Genomic DNA, 12,017 nt, shown 5'->3' with positions numbered 1-12,017 from the left:
GCTGAGCGAAAAACTTCCGAGCCTTCCGATCAATTTATTTTCAACGCTATTCAACCGTTATTAAATCGCCAAATAATTTCCCGTTATCCTAAAATCTCGATCAATAGAGTCAACAGAGAACCACGTGTACAGCCGACAGCAACGCTCCGTATCGTTATTTTATTATTAGAGCGACAAGGTCTCGGTATCGGCGTTCGAACTCCCGCCACGGGTCTAACGCTTTTCGAGAATCTTCGAGCCGTTCGATATTTTGACCGAACGGTCAGAGAACTCGCACTTCTTCTTGTCGCGAAGAAATTGCAAAGAACTTCGAAACGTACGAAGTTGCAGGATACGAAACTAGAAGAGTTCGCAGTGCTTTTCCAATCGAGCTCTTTTGTTCGTTATTGTACGCGTAACGATCGAGCAAACTTATTTACTTTGTTCTGCATCGTACTTTCCGTATGCAAGCGTTTAAGTTACGAAATATTGTGCAATTGTATGGACAATACGAGAGTGCAGATGCACCGTACGAAACAGGCATATAAGTGCACAAGAATCGAGTTGTAAATAAAATGCTGTTATCAGAGGTAACGTTTGTCATTTTTACAGTATCGAATCGTTCGTCGATTATAAATAGAAATTTTCTACAAAAAGGATACAGTGTTATAAAAATGTATATCAAAAGAGCATATGTAAATTGTCCCAGCACTGTATATATATTGATACGGTACGTTCTGTAAAGTATAATCGTATAATTGAATTTTTGAAATTTAGAACACAATCAACGCGATTGAAATGATCGAAAAGTTAAGTATTCAATTTTTCTAAATGTCGCTAATCGATCGTTTTTCCACAAATTGACGTGTCGTTCTCTACAGAATATTTTCATCGGATATTCAGCTTGTATATCTGTTTTGTTAGGAAAGCGAATAACGTTGCGAAGGGAAACATGTTCTAATAATAGAACATTCGGGTATTGGAGATTCTACTGTACTATTACAACAGATATTCTATTACCAATTAACGGGCTAATTTGTCCACGACTGGGCTATTAGTATTGATTAATTGCGAAAGCGAAGAACGAGATAACTCGTCACTATGGAATATACACGTTACAAATACAATCATCGTAAGGGTTCGAAAATAAGCCTTTTTTAAAATAATGCGACGCGGTGATTTTACATTCATTTCCATAAATAAATTATTCATATTCGAATTTGATTGCTTTGTTATACTCGAATAAGCGATTAAGTTGAACAATCGATCTAATTGCATTTCAAATTTGAATTGCAGCGAAACGAACAAATTTCTCACTTAGAAAGTCAAACGTCATTGTATCGTTAAATTCGTATACGGTGTGTCGATACAGCGGAAACTCTACGAATGTTTACAATCTGGTTGTTCACGGATCAGTGTGAAACCTTGAATCAATTATATAGAAAGGAACACGTTTTCCTGTGAGTTGTTTATGTAGTATCACCACGATGGCACTGAAGTATCGTTAGCGAATAATTACATTCCTCGAGTTGCATAATTGTGGGACATAATTGTTGACAATGGAAAATCTTTCGTCGATAACGTGATACGTGGTCTCGAGTAAACCGTTGAAATAAAATTTATTTTTTCACTTCAATTGCGCTTTTGTGGAGCAAGGAGAGAATGGTAAAAAAGTGATACGTATATTAAGAATTATTTACGTGTTACGGAATATACCTTTCCAATTTTGCCTTGATAACAATCCACAATATAAATATTAACGACACAGGTGTCGTAATAATTGTATGCATTGTACAGTCAGATTGGAGCGATTACGTACATTCTAGGAATTACGTACGTACGTTATTTCAGAAAGTTTTCATGCAACTTAATCATTCTATTCAGAAATATTATTTCAAAATTTCAAATTTATCTTCGAATGCGGAAAAATATTTATGTCTAGACGTGTCAAAGTATCAAGTACGTGTACTTGAAATTACATCAAGTATCAAGTACGTGTAATTAAAAATTAGTGTAAATAAAACACACTACTTTTAGATTTTCCTCCTTTTATTGTGCACGCATGATATATTTATGCATACGTTTACACTCCTTTCAATGGAATATCGTACCTTTTAAGATAACGATGTGCAGTTTTTCATTCCCGCAAGAAAACACGAGATCTTTTTGCCAGTACATTATTCGTTTATAAAATGCTTTCATTTTACGTCTGCTTGGTGCTAGTCATCTTTTTCAATATACGCGTTCTATTTCACCAACATTGGAGCACATTCTTGTGTATTATATTCCCTATTATATTTCCCATTATAAAACGTTGTTCCGAAAGAAGGAGTACTTCCTAACTTTTTCCCTAGGTTATCCGTAATAAAAAAAAACGTTTATGCTCGGAAGATGATTTTGTTGTACGTAAAAGATTCCGAATACACATCCATTGCTTTCAACTCCGTAGAAAACTACTACCAACGATTGTTCTTTTCTAAAGAAATTACTACTTGTTTACCTTTCTTTAATTATTACGCTCATCGATGTTGCAACAATCATTCGTTAGGCCCGTTTCTGCCAAAAAAAATACGTAAAAATAACTAAAACACGTTCCCTCGACTCAACATACTAGGTTGTACGATAAGTTCTGTCCTCCATCGCAAAAAAATACTATGACACTTCAACTTTGAACAACTGCAAATATACGATGGAGTCGACCGATCTACGCGAAACTTCGCGCAGGTTTCCAAAACAGTAGTACAATTTTTATAAAATTAAAACAACGAATCAAGTAACTCAATTTGTTATCGAACGACGAAACTTATCGAGCGACCTATTAAGATCTCTCGATTCGCCGGAGAAGTTGTGATTCCCGCTCGCCGCGAGTGTTTATAAAATTCCGTTTAAAAAAACGAAAGGGCATCGAGTCGTAGATAAAACGTCCGCGAACGGTGTCTCGCCTCGATCGAGCGTCGCGTCGCGACGCGGCGCGGCGCGGCGCGTTTCGCCGAGAATCTCGTATCGTTTGGAACGTGACGCGTTCAGTTTCCACTGGTTGGTTCTCGATGTACGTAATCGTTATTGGTGAGCGAATAACGCTAACGTCTGATAAGAATTGCGAAACGGTAACCTTGGTGGCGCTGTCGCGGTTAAACGAAGTGGCCGTGCGCGGTAAAACGTTCTAATTAAGGACGAGGATCGGGAACGGAACTCGGGCGATCGTGTTAGCGAAAAGAACGACACACGTACGTACGGGGCGTTCGATGATGCGGGGCGTGCCTCGCGATAACGACCTACGGCAAACTCAAAAGGAGAGCTCGCACGCGAAGGGACTCGAAAGAAAGGAAACTCGTGGAAGAGGCCGCAAGAGTCAGCGCCACTTGTTTCTCGCGCTGTTTCACTAATACAGAAACCTCGTCGAGTTCGTGCCCGGCACTGTAAAGCAGGGAAAACGCTCGTGTCTCCGAGGGCCCTGCCTGCCCGCCCGCCTGCCCGCCTGCCATACGAGCACGTCGTTGCTTTTCTGGCCGGGCCGGCCTTCGACCGTGCTCTCGGTCAAAAGCTCCCACGAAAGACAATTCGGTTCCACTTTGCCGTATCGTTTCTCACCATCGAGAACACCGGTACCAACGCCGCGCGGTACGCGCCCGGATAGATACCACGATGCCGATTTGTTGCGTCTCTCGTTCACCGATTTTGGCACGAGACTCACGTGCCGCGTCAACGGACGTGCCGATCGGAACAAAGACGCGGACTCCTCGCGTTCAACCCGACCACCTACGTCTACATTCGACGAGATGTGCCGCGATTCTTTTACTTTTTTCTTCTTTTCTTTTCTTTTCTTTTCTTTTCTTTTTCTTTTTTCTATTTCATACGCGCGAACGGAAGAAACGAGGCGTCGAATTACCGTTCACGCGTCCCGAATCACCGCCACGGGCCGAATTTCCGTACGCGGAAAGTTTTAGTAACCGTTTGCACTCGAGGCTTCTTTGCTGCCTCGAGGAAATCCTTTAAGTCGTAAAATTCATCTGGAACGGAGCAGTTTTATATACTTCACGGGTCGAGAAAGACCCGAGTAACGCACCAGGGTCAAGCACTCGACTCTGTTCGAAACACATACACTCTTTCGTGGATACCCAGTTTTCAATATTTAACTTCAATATTTGCTTATAGAGCATCGAACAAAGTAAATAATTAAATTTTCCACTCGAATCAAAATGTATCGTACAGTTTCGAGGAAGAATACTTGTTCGAAAAGTCGTCGTCTTTAGTGACGAGCAATTTTTATCATTTTGACAAAATAATAGTACGGGTTAACGAAATAGTTAGGGGAAGAGTGGTAATTAAGAAAGAATATAATCGATAAAGTAAAATATATTCAAACTTTGAAAGTTAACTACTTGTATCGATCAAATATTTTTTTACCAAGACCATTTTTAATTTTTTAACGCTATCCGTATTCTTTCGTTCAAAATTTCATTCGTATGATCGTTCTTAAACGCCCAAGAACAATTACACGTACCAATACACAGTGCGCGGATTACGTAAATATACACGTTTCGTAAATTAATCTCCAGCTAATGCGATGTAAATTAATGTTGTATTTATAGCAGCGAAATCTTTGATTCTTTCTCATTGTATTCAAGGTACATCGATATTTACGAAGAAAGTAATACGAACGAAAGTTGTTCAGTTACGAACGAGAAAGTATAATACAATAGAAAGATCAATTGCTTCGAGGCCATCGCTTCTGAACTCTTAAGGTCATCATTGTTTTTTAAATCCGATGATATGGATTCCCAATACTTAAGTTACGGACAAGCTACGAGCGAACTTAATACGTGTAATATTGGTTTGTGCACTGTTTATTTACACACATCGGGGAATATCGGACGCAAAGCATACCGGGAAATGCAGGTATAACAATAACCAGTACTTTCGTACGGTTCCATATATGAAATTTTTTATAATTTTACGATTCAATCGCAACTCCCGTTCGAATGATCAATGATAACGAAACAATTGAAAAAAAATTTTATATCGCGCTCGAAACTATCGAATATTTGAAGACAGTTTGCGTTTCTTAAACTCGAAACGCACAGGTAACGTTTATAATCGTTCGAGACACTATGTGTAACTAAGAACAAAGATTTTATTATCAATTTCCACTATTTAATGTTACGTAATTCGAACCGAGGACTGCAAACAGTAATACAAAACTCGATAATAACTCAAGTAAGAAGGTAACAGAGAAAGAAATTACTTCTTCGACCGTAAAGAATCATCTGTAATAACTGTCAATGAAACATAATTCCATTATACGCGATACGTTTTATTACAGAGTAATAACAATTTTCGCAATTTTTATCAAGTTCGCAATAAGCACGATACAAAATCGATCGGTAACCGATATCAACGGCACGCGAGAGAACGCACCTGTCCTAACTAACAATCTTCGAGCAAACTTTGAACAGTTCTCGTTCCGTTTAATATTTTCGCAATGTCGAAGCAGATACATCCAACTTTCGAGAATAAAGCTGTTCTCCCAAATGATATATCGCTGGAGTAAAATTAGAATTCTTTACCATTCGAATAAGTGTGGTCTGCACTATACAGGGTGCTCGGTTAGGAAAAGGATGTCGAAGATCGTTAGACTCGCGTAGAAATTTTTATATTTGTCGTTGCCTTTATCAGAATATTGGCAAGGGTTTCTCGATAAAAATAAATCGACCTCTCTTTAATTATACGCGATCGAAAGATGTTAAAAAATAATTCATAAAAGTTCTTTTCAAAAGTAAAACGAACTAGAAAGAATTTCGATTCGTTTTCGGCGAGAAAAATTCGCCAGTCTATCGGTGATACTCTCACGATGATACAATGAAAAATATATAAATTTTTATCGAGTAGCATCGATCGAGGCATCGATTTGCGCGCGATATCGTTTCGGAGTTTGGGCCACGCGCTCGCTACTCCATTTCGTTAATATTCGGTGTATCTCGTTTGCCAGCCTAATCGGATAGTAGACTCGAGCCTTAACCTTGGCCTAAAATAAGAAAATGGTACCTTTCCCGTAATAATTGCAAACGAGAGAAGTCGTCCAGCGACAAGTGAAAAGGTATTGTAAATATAGTAAATATTTTCTCTACTTTAAACGATAGGAAGAAGGTTTGCTTACAAAAGTCGTATGGTTTCAAGGAGAACGTAACGCGATGAAAATAGTTTCTTTTCGCGAATGGAGGCGTAAAGTAAATTTGAAAATCTATTCCGTTTCTTTTTTCATATATTCTTGAACAGAACGTGGTAAAAAAATATTTTTCGCGCACCTCGAGTTATTCGAGCATTAATGTACAATGATATTTATCGACTTATTTCCAGCGTAAAAGTTCATCCAACTGTTAATTACTATGCACGTACTATGAATTATATATACCAATATCTTTCAAATTGTTTGAAAGATATCATTTACGATGGATATACTTCGATACTTTGATTATCGTCGTAATAATTTCTGCCATAAAGCGTTCTATTTAAAAAACAAACTTTCGATAAAAAAAAAATATACCTACAAATCTTCTCTACGCTTCCAACCGTAAAAAATTTATTGCCTTTGCGTATTATGGCGCCTTTGAAGTTACATACACTGTCTCTTGAAAGTTTCGAGCGTCTTTCGATCTTTAAATTAAACGAACCCTTTATCGCGGATACACGAACGTTTCATCGAAAATTTTATTGCTGCGTATTAATCGTACATTAATTTATTTCTATTTTATTTATATATTATACGAGACAACCGAACAATTCCGTTTCGGAAGAGACCCATTCGTATATAGAACGAGAATATTGTATTATTAGTATATTAATAATATTAACACCGTACTCGAGTAACTTTTTTTTTTCTAAATACGTTGGAGAAAAAATGTTCAAAGAAACAAGTCCAATCGTAGGCGAAAACGTTCGTAGAAAGACCGAAGAGGGATGCCGAGAAGTTTCGAGCGCGAAAACTTTTCCAAACGACGCGTTTCCCCGTTACTCCGAATAGCAAACGAGTCCGGTTTCCGATGGGACACCGTGTACATCCGAAGACGATCGTTTTCTACGAGTGTCGCGCGAACGATATCGTACGATCGATACAGTTGTGCAAGAAGAACAAGGCTAACGAGACGGCGTGCGCGCTGCCAAATGAAACAAACGACAAAACAGCGGAGAGTTCGAGCGTGACGCAAACGTTGACGAATTTTAGCGGCGACGACGACGACGACGACAACGACATCGACGACGACGACGGCTGTATCGGAAACGTCCGAATCGACGGTACGTACGCGATCTAATAATATCGATAACTGGTTCAACTGCACGCAATACGTTCAACTGTGTCGTTGGTACGCGGTCCCAAGGACGCGGCGCGAAGCGTCGTTTACAGAAGCGGCCGGTCGATATTGAACGCGCGGGGTCGATAATGAACGTCGCGCGCGAATCGATATCGAAAAAGTAACGAGCGATAAAAGTACGGTGGTGCACACGTGACACGCGACACGGCACATTGCCGGGTTAAATTGCGAAAGCCCCGTAGCAACGTCAAGGTGAGGAGGCCAACGGCGATGTCGACGCGAACGAGCGCGCGGCGAGCATTATGCGTTTGAAACCGCCTCGTTAACGCGCATTACGCGAACCAATCGGGACCGCGGGACCGAACGTTCGCGAAACGAAACACCCTGGAACGTTCAAGGAGAACCGTTTGTTGTTCGTACCAACGACTCCGCGTTCATTTTACCAAGCCCCGAATCGTTTGTACGAGGAACACTGTACGCGTTCCTATTCAACGTGGATACACCTCGAATGCACTTAACGCGTTAAACATCGCGCCGGTTCTCTGTACTCGAGGGTGTCCCCGATATTCGCTCCAACTCGAACTTCAAAAAAATTGAAATATTCGATTATTCGTCGATGTACTTGTTACACTATAGCATCGATAACGAGAGCAGTGATATTCAAAGGTTCGCGAGTATTAGAGTTCGAGTGTTGCGAGCGCTTCGGAGAATCGTTGTAACTTCGGAGCGGCAGTCCCCGGGGACCACCGTGGCGTTTAACGCGTTAAATAATCGCAACGCGGGGGGAAACCGTTCGGTCGCGTCGTATCGCGAAAGACACCAAGTCCCCGCACCTTCTTTGCCTGTAACCCGTTTAAATTTCAACGAGATCGGATCGGAGCCGCGCGACCGAACTCGCGATTAGAACTCCGAGGAACCGTTTCGCGGTTCGTGATCACTCGAGACACCAGACGCGGGCCTCCTTCAAAGGCGAAACGAACACCGTTGAAATATTAACGCGCTTCTCGCCGAATCCCAAACGCGGAATATTAATCGGTTAAACCCCCCGGCCGTGTAAGCCTACCGGGAGAATTTCGACGGTGAGTTCCAGAGTTGCGAAACTTCTGGCAACTTGTCAATCACCTCGCGAGTAAGCATCGCTCGATCGTCCAGTCGCGGAAGAAACGTTTTCGTTCGTCTCGGGCATCGTCGAGCCGTGTTTATCCTCGGAAATTTTCGGTACGCGTTCGCGAGGCGAGCGAGCGTCGACTCTGTCAACAAACCGTGGTTAACAACACCGACGTCGGACAATGTGGGACGTGAGAATTTCGGGACGAACCCGATGATCACGGTTGTCGCGTACGCGTTACGAACGCGTTGTATTTTCCGCGGTGTCGGCACTCGTATCCGCGACACTTCGCGGTCAGTGGTAGACGGAACGACTTCAACCCCTTCGGCTCGCACCAGCAACGATCGTAATTACGCTTCGATACCTACCCAACGGTCATAATCCAAAGGTGTTTCGCACTGATAATCACCAGAGAGATTCCCTCGGTTACCACGAGGGCACAGACTCCTCACACCCGTGACTACCCTCGATTACTCGCACACTACTCCACCGAGTTAGCCGGCGACGAACATATCGCGAGATCGCGAGGAGGAACGGCACAGGTAACCGGGTACGGCGCGTTATCACCGCCGCGATGAAGTCACGCGCGAACTCGCTCGAAAATCACGAGCGTCCCCCGGTTCGTAACGGGGTACGATTCGCGTTGTCACGGGGGTCTAGGGGCAGGGGGCGGTTACCGATTGTTCGCGTTTGCTCCCGGTCGGCTTTCCTGGAGCGAACAGGTGGCCGAACACGGACGACGAGTCACGCTTCTGCGGGACACGCGAGTCTCGTGAGGTTCGTGAAACCGGCAAAAGAGAATACGCACGCGTCGCGACGGCTTGACGTCGACTGAGGAGAGACGGGTTCGCCGCGTCGCGTCTGTCCGCCCCTGCTGCCACGATCCCCCACCAACGGACCGCGGAGGCGCCACCGACGCTCACCACCCCCTCTGACTTCTCGTTCGTTTCGTTTTCTCTGTCTCTTCTGCCTTGCTGAGTCGCGTCGCGCCGCGCCACGCCGCGCCACGCCACACCGCGCCACGCCGCGCCTACCCGCGACGCGACACGACGCCTCGCGTCGTTCACCTTCTACTTGCTATCGCGAGCTGACACGCCGCGGGGTTGCGCCCCCGCGACAGAACGCGTACTATGACGCCCGGACGACGATCACGATTCCTGACCCTGTCGGGAACAACAATTGCAACGCTTAACGCGCTCGTACCTGGGATCGAGGACCGTGTTCTACCGTGAAAACGACGGCGATTGCTTTTTCGTTGAAATTTTAGGCTCATGGAACCGAGCAGGTTTCAACAAGTACGTGGATTTACGTTGCAATGTAATTGGTCGTTCGAGAAAACTTATCGAACAGTACTACGTTGAACATTCACAGTACTACAGTACTACAATACTACATTTTGTCGTTCGATAAAACTTATCGAACAGTACAATACATAAGTTTTGTCGTTCACCTTCGGGTTGCACCTTCGTTTATTAAAATGGCACATGGCATTTCTTTCGCATATTCTCGATGATGATTTCGAAAAGAATACAATGGCCGTGCACTTAAACCTTTACACCGAATGTTTGCAAACTAAAAATAAACTCTATCCGAGGAAGTGTAGGAAAAAATATGGACAAGACGTCATCGTTTATCTCGCGTTTCTACGACGCGAGTTAAGCGAGGGTTTGTCTCGTACGAATGCGTACATTGTTTAGCAATTAACGGTTCCATTCGTTATGGCAGAAACGTAGCGTGACAAACGTTTGTCTAACTCGGGTCTAAATGTCGTAACTTGTTACACAATTCTATTACCGTTGTCGGTACTTCTGGTAGTTGATCGCATTCAGATATAAGCTTATTTATAGCACATACCGTTTCAAATAGTAATATGATTACTCACTTCGCTTACATTGCTTAAAAATATTCGTGAAATAACTTTGAAAATAATTCTTTGTTTCAATCAAACTTTCTCGTTTCAATATTGGGCTCGTCTTCGGTAACTTATACTGATATAAAATTCTATGCGAGTGCGTAACGTGTATCTTCGCAAACGAATCGTCCAACAAAGTATAATTAGTCCAATAACAGAGTACGACCAATTCCAACGAAACAAAGATACTTAGATCGACCCGGTGTACGGTAAACTTTTACGCTTATAAAAAGCATCCCCATCGATTAGCGAAACCCGCCGAAAGTCGTGTTCACGGTTAATCCCTAAAGAGGAGAAAACAAGCCAAAGACGTTATTATCCCTTTATTCGTTGGGAAGTGCGTTACGTAATAAAATAACGGTTGGTGGTTCGCGGATAAGGTGTAGTTTCCATCGTCTGCAACGGTATAAATAAGCACCGCGTTGTTGACATTGTCAGCCACGTGTGACCTAGTTGCATTCGGCTATTACTAATTGTAAATTACTCGAACGTTCCGATACTGTACGACACCGGGCAACTTCTTCCCCGTGAACTGTTGCAATCACCACAAATAGTTCGCGAGAGTTTAAGAATGATTGCGCAGCGGGAAGCTACAAAGAACTCTAATTATGCAGCGCGACGGTTTCGGTAGAATGAGTTTCATTATGATGTTAGTATACTCACGCGAATGGCCGCGAGAGCCATTTGTCACGACTGTCGCAAGTTCGCTAGTTTAATGCATCCGTGCTCCTGGATGCCCGGTTTCTACCGGCATCGCCTTTGGTGCAATTTTCGAGCGACAATGCCGTTACTAGGTGGCGTTGTCCGTTGGACAAAACGGATTTACAGGTATCACGCGTGGAACGCCTCCCCGATAGTTCTCCGGCTAATCCATATTGTTCGATAAGAAACAATTCCCGAGCAAATGGAAAAAGTATCCTCACCGAACCCTACGTCGAACGCTATCTCCACGATTTAAAAATCTACGCAAAAAATTCGTCGAATTCGCGAAAACGAACCTCCTCCCGCGTGGAACTCGAACACCTTTCTTTTGCGTATTAATTTCCTCAAATTTGGAGCAGGATACTTATAAAACGTGCAAACACGAATGTATACGTGTGTCTCGTAGAAAGTTTGCGCGAAAAGAAAGCGAATCGAGAAACCAGGTTTTTCGAGATCGAGTGGATCGAAACTATTTAAGAATATCGTGTATAAAATTTCCAGCTTCCTGTGTATCAAAAATAATTTATTTCCTCAAAATTTGGCGTTTAGACAATCAGGTTGGACGTATAGAGAAACGTTCTAACCCTTTCGGGACTGCCGCTTTATAGGTTAACATGCCTACGCAATTTTATCCCATTTCAGATGTTTCTCTTTTGCATTTTACCGTACCGATTTCTAGAGATTTTCGGTTAGTTTGGGGGTCGATCGACGTATAATCGGCTACGCAAAACCTGTCTCGATATTTTCGAAAAACCAGTGCCGCCAGTTGAGAACAGGTGCCGCGTGGTGTGCAAACTAGATGCGCGGGATTGCACCATGCGGTTGTCGACGGAGAATAGTCTCTCGCGCACCTAGTTTGCGCACCACGCGGCGCCTGTTCTCAACCGATGGCACTAATTTTTCGAAAACATTCCGTTTTTTTATATCGCTCGATAAATACACGCAATATTTAATTGTAAATCTCGTCCTGTATCTATACCTTCGCGATAATCGTTCGAAAGGAATC

General features: G+C 42.9%; 1 protein-coding gene across 8 annotated transcripts in view; it reads right to left on the bottom strand.

The window, feature by feature from the left end:
• Positions 1 to 9,210, bottom strand: part of LOC143153767 (CUGBP Elav-like family member 1-A) — a 529,867-nt gene extending 520,657 nt beyond the window's left edge. For all 8 annotated transcript variants that reach the window (XM_076325287.1, XM_076325289.1, XM_076325292.1 and 5 more), the window contains exon 1: positions 8,766 to 9,210. The gene's annotated coding sequence lies outside the window, so the exon portion shown is untranslated. The remainder of the gene's footprint in view (positions 1 to 8,765) is intronic.
• Positions 9,211 to 12,017: the final 2,807 nt, after the last annotated feature.

The sequence above is a fragment of the Ptiloglossa arizonensis genome, chromosome 13 (genome assembly GCF_051014685.1).
Source record: "Ptiloglossa arizonensis isolate GNS036 chromosome 13, iyPtiAriz1_principal, whole genome shotgun sequence".
Classification (NCBI taxonomy): domain Eukaryota; kingdom Metazoa; phylum Arthropoda; class Insecta; order Hymenoptera; family Colletidae; genus Ptiloglossa; species Ptiloglossa arizonensis.
Note: the sequence above shows the minus strand (reverse complement) of the source record. Positions and strands in the feature narration are given on the sequence as shown.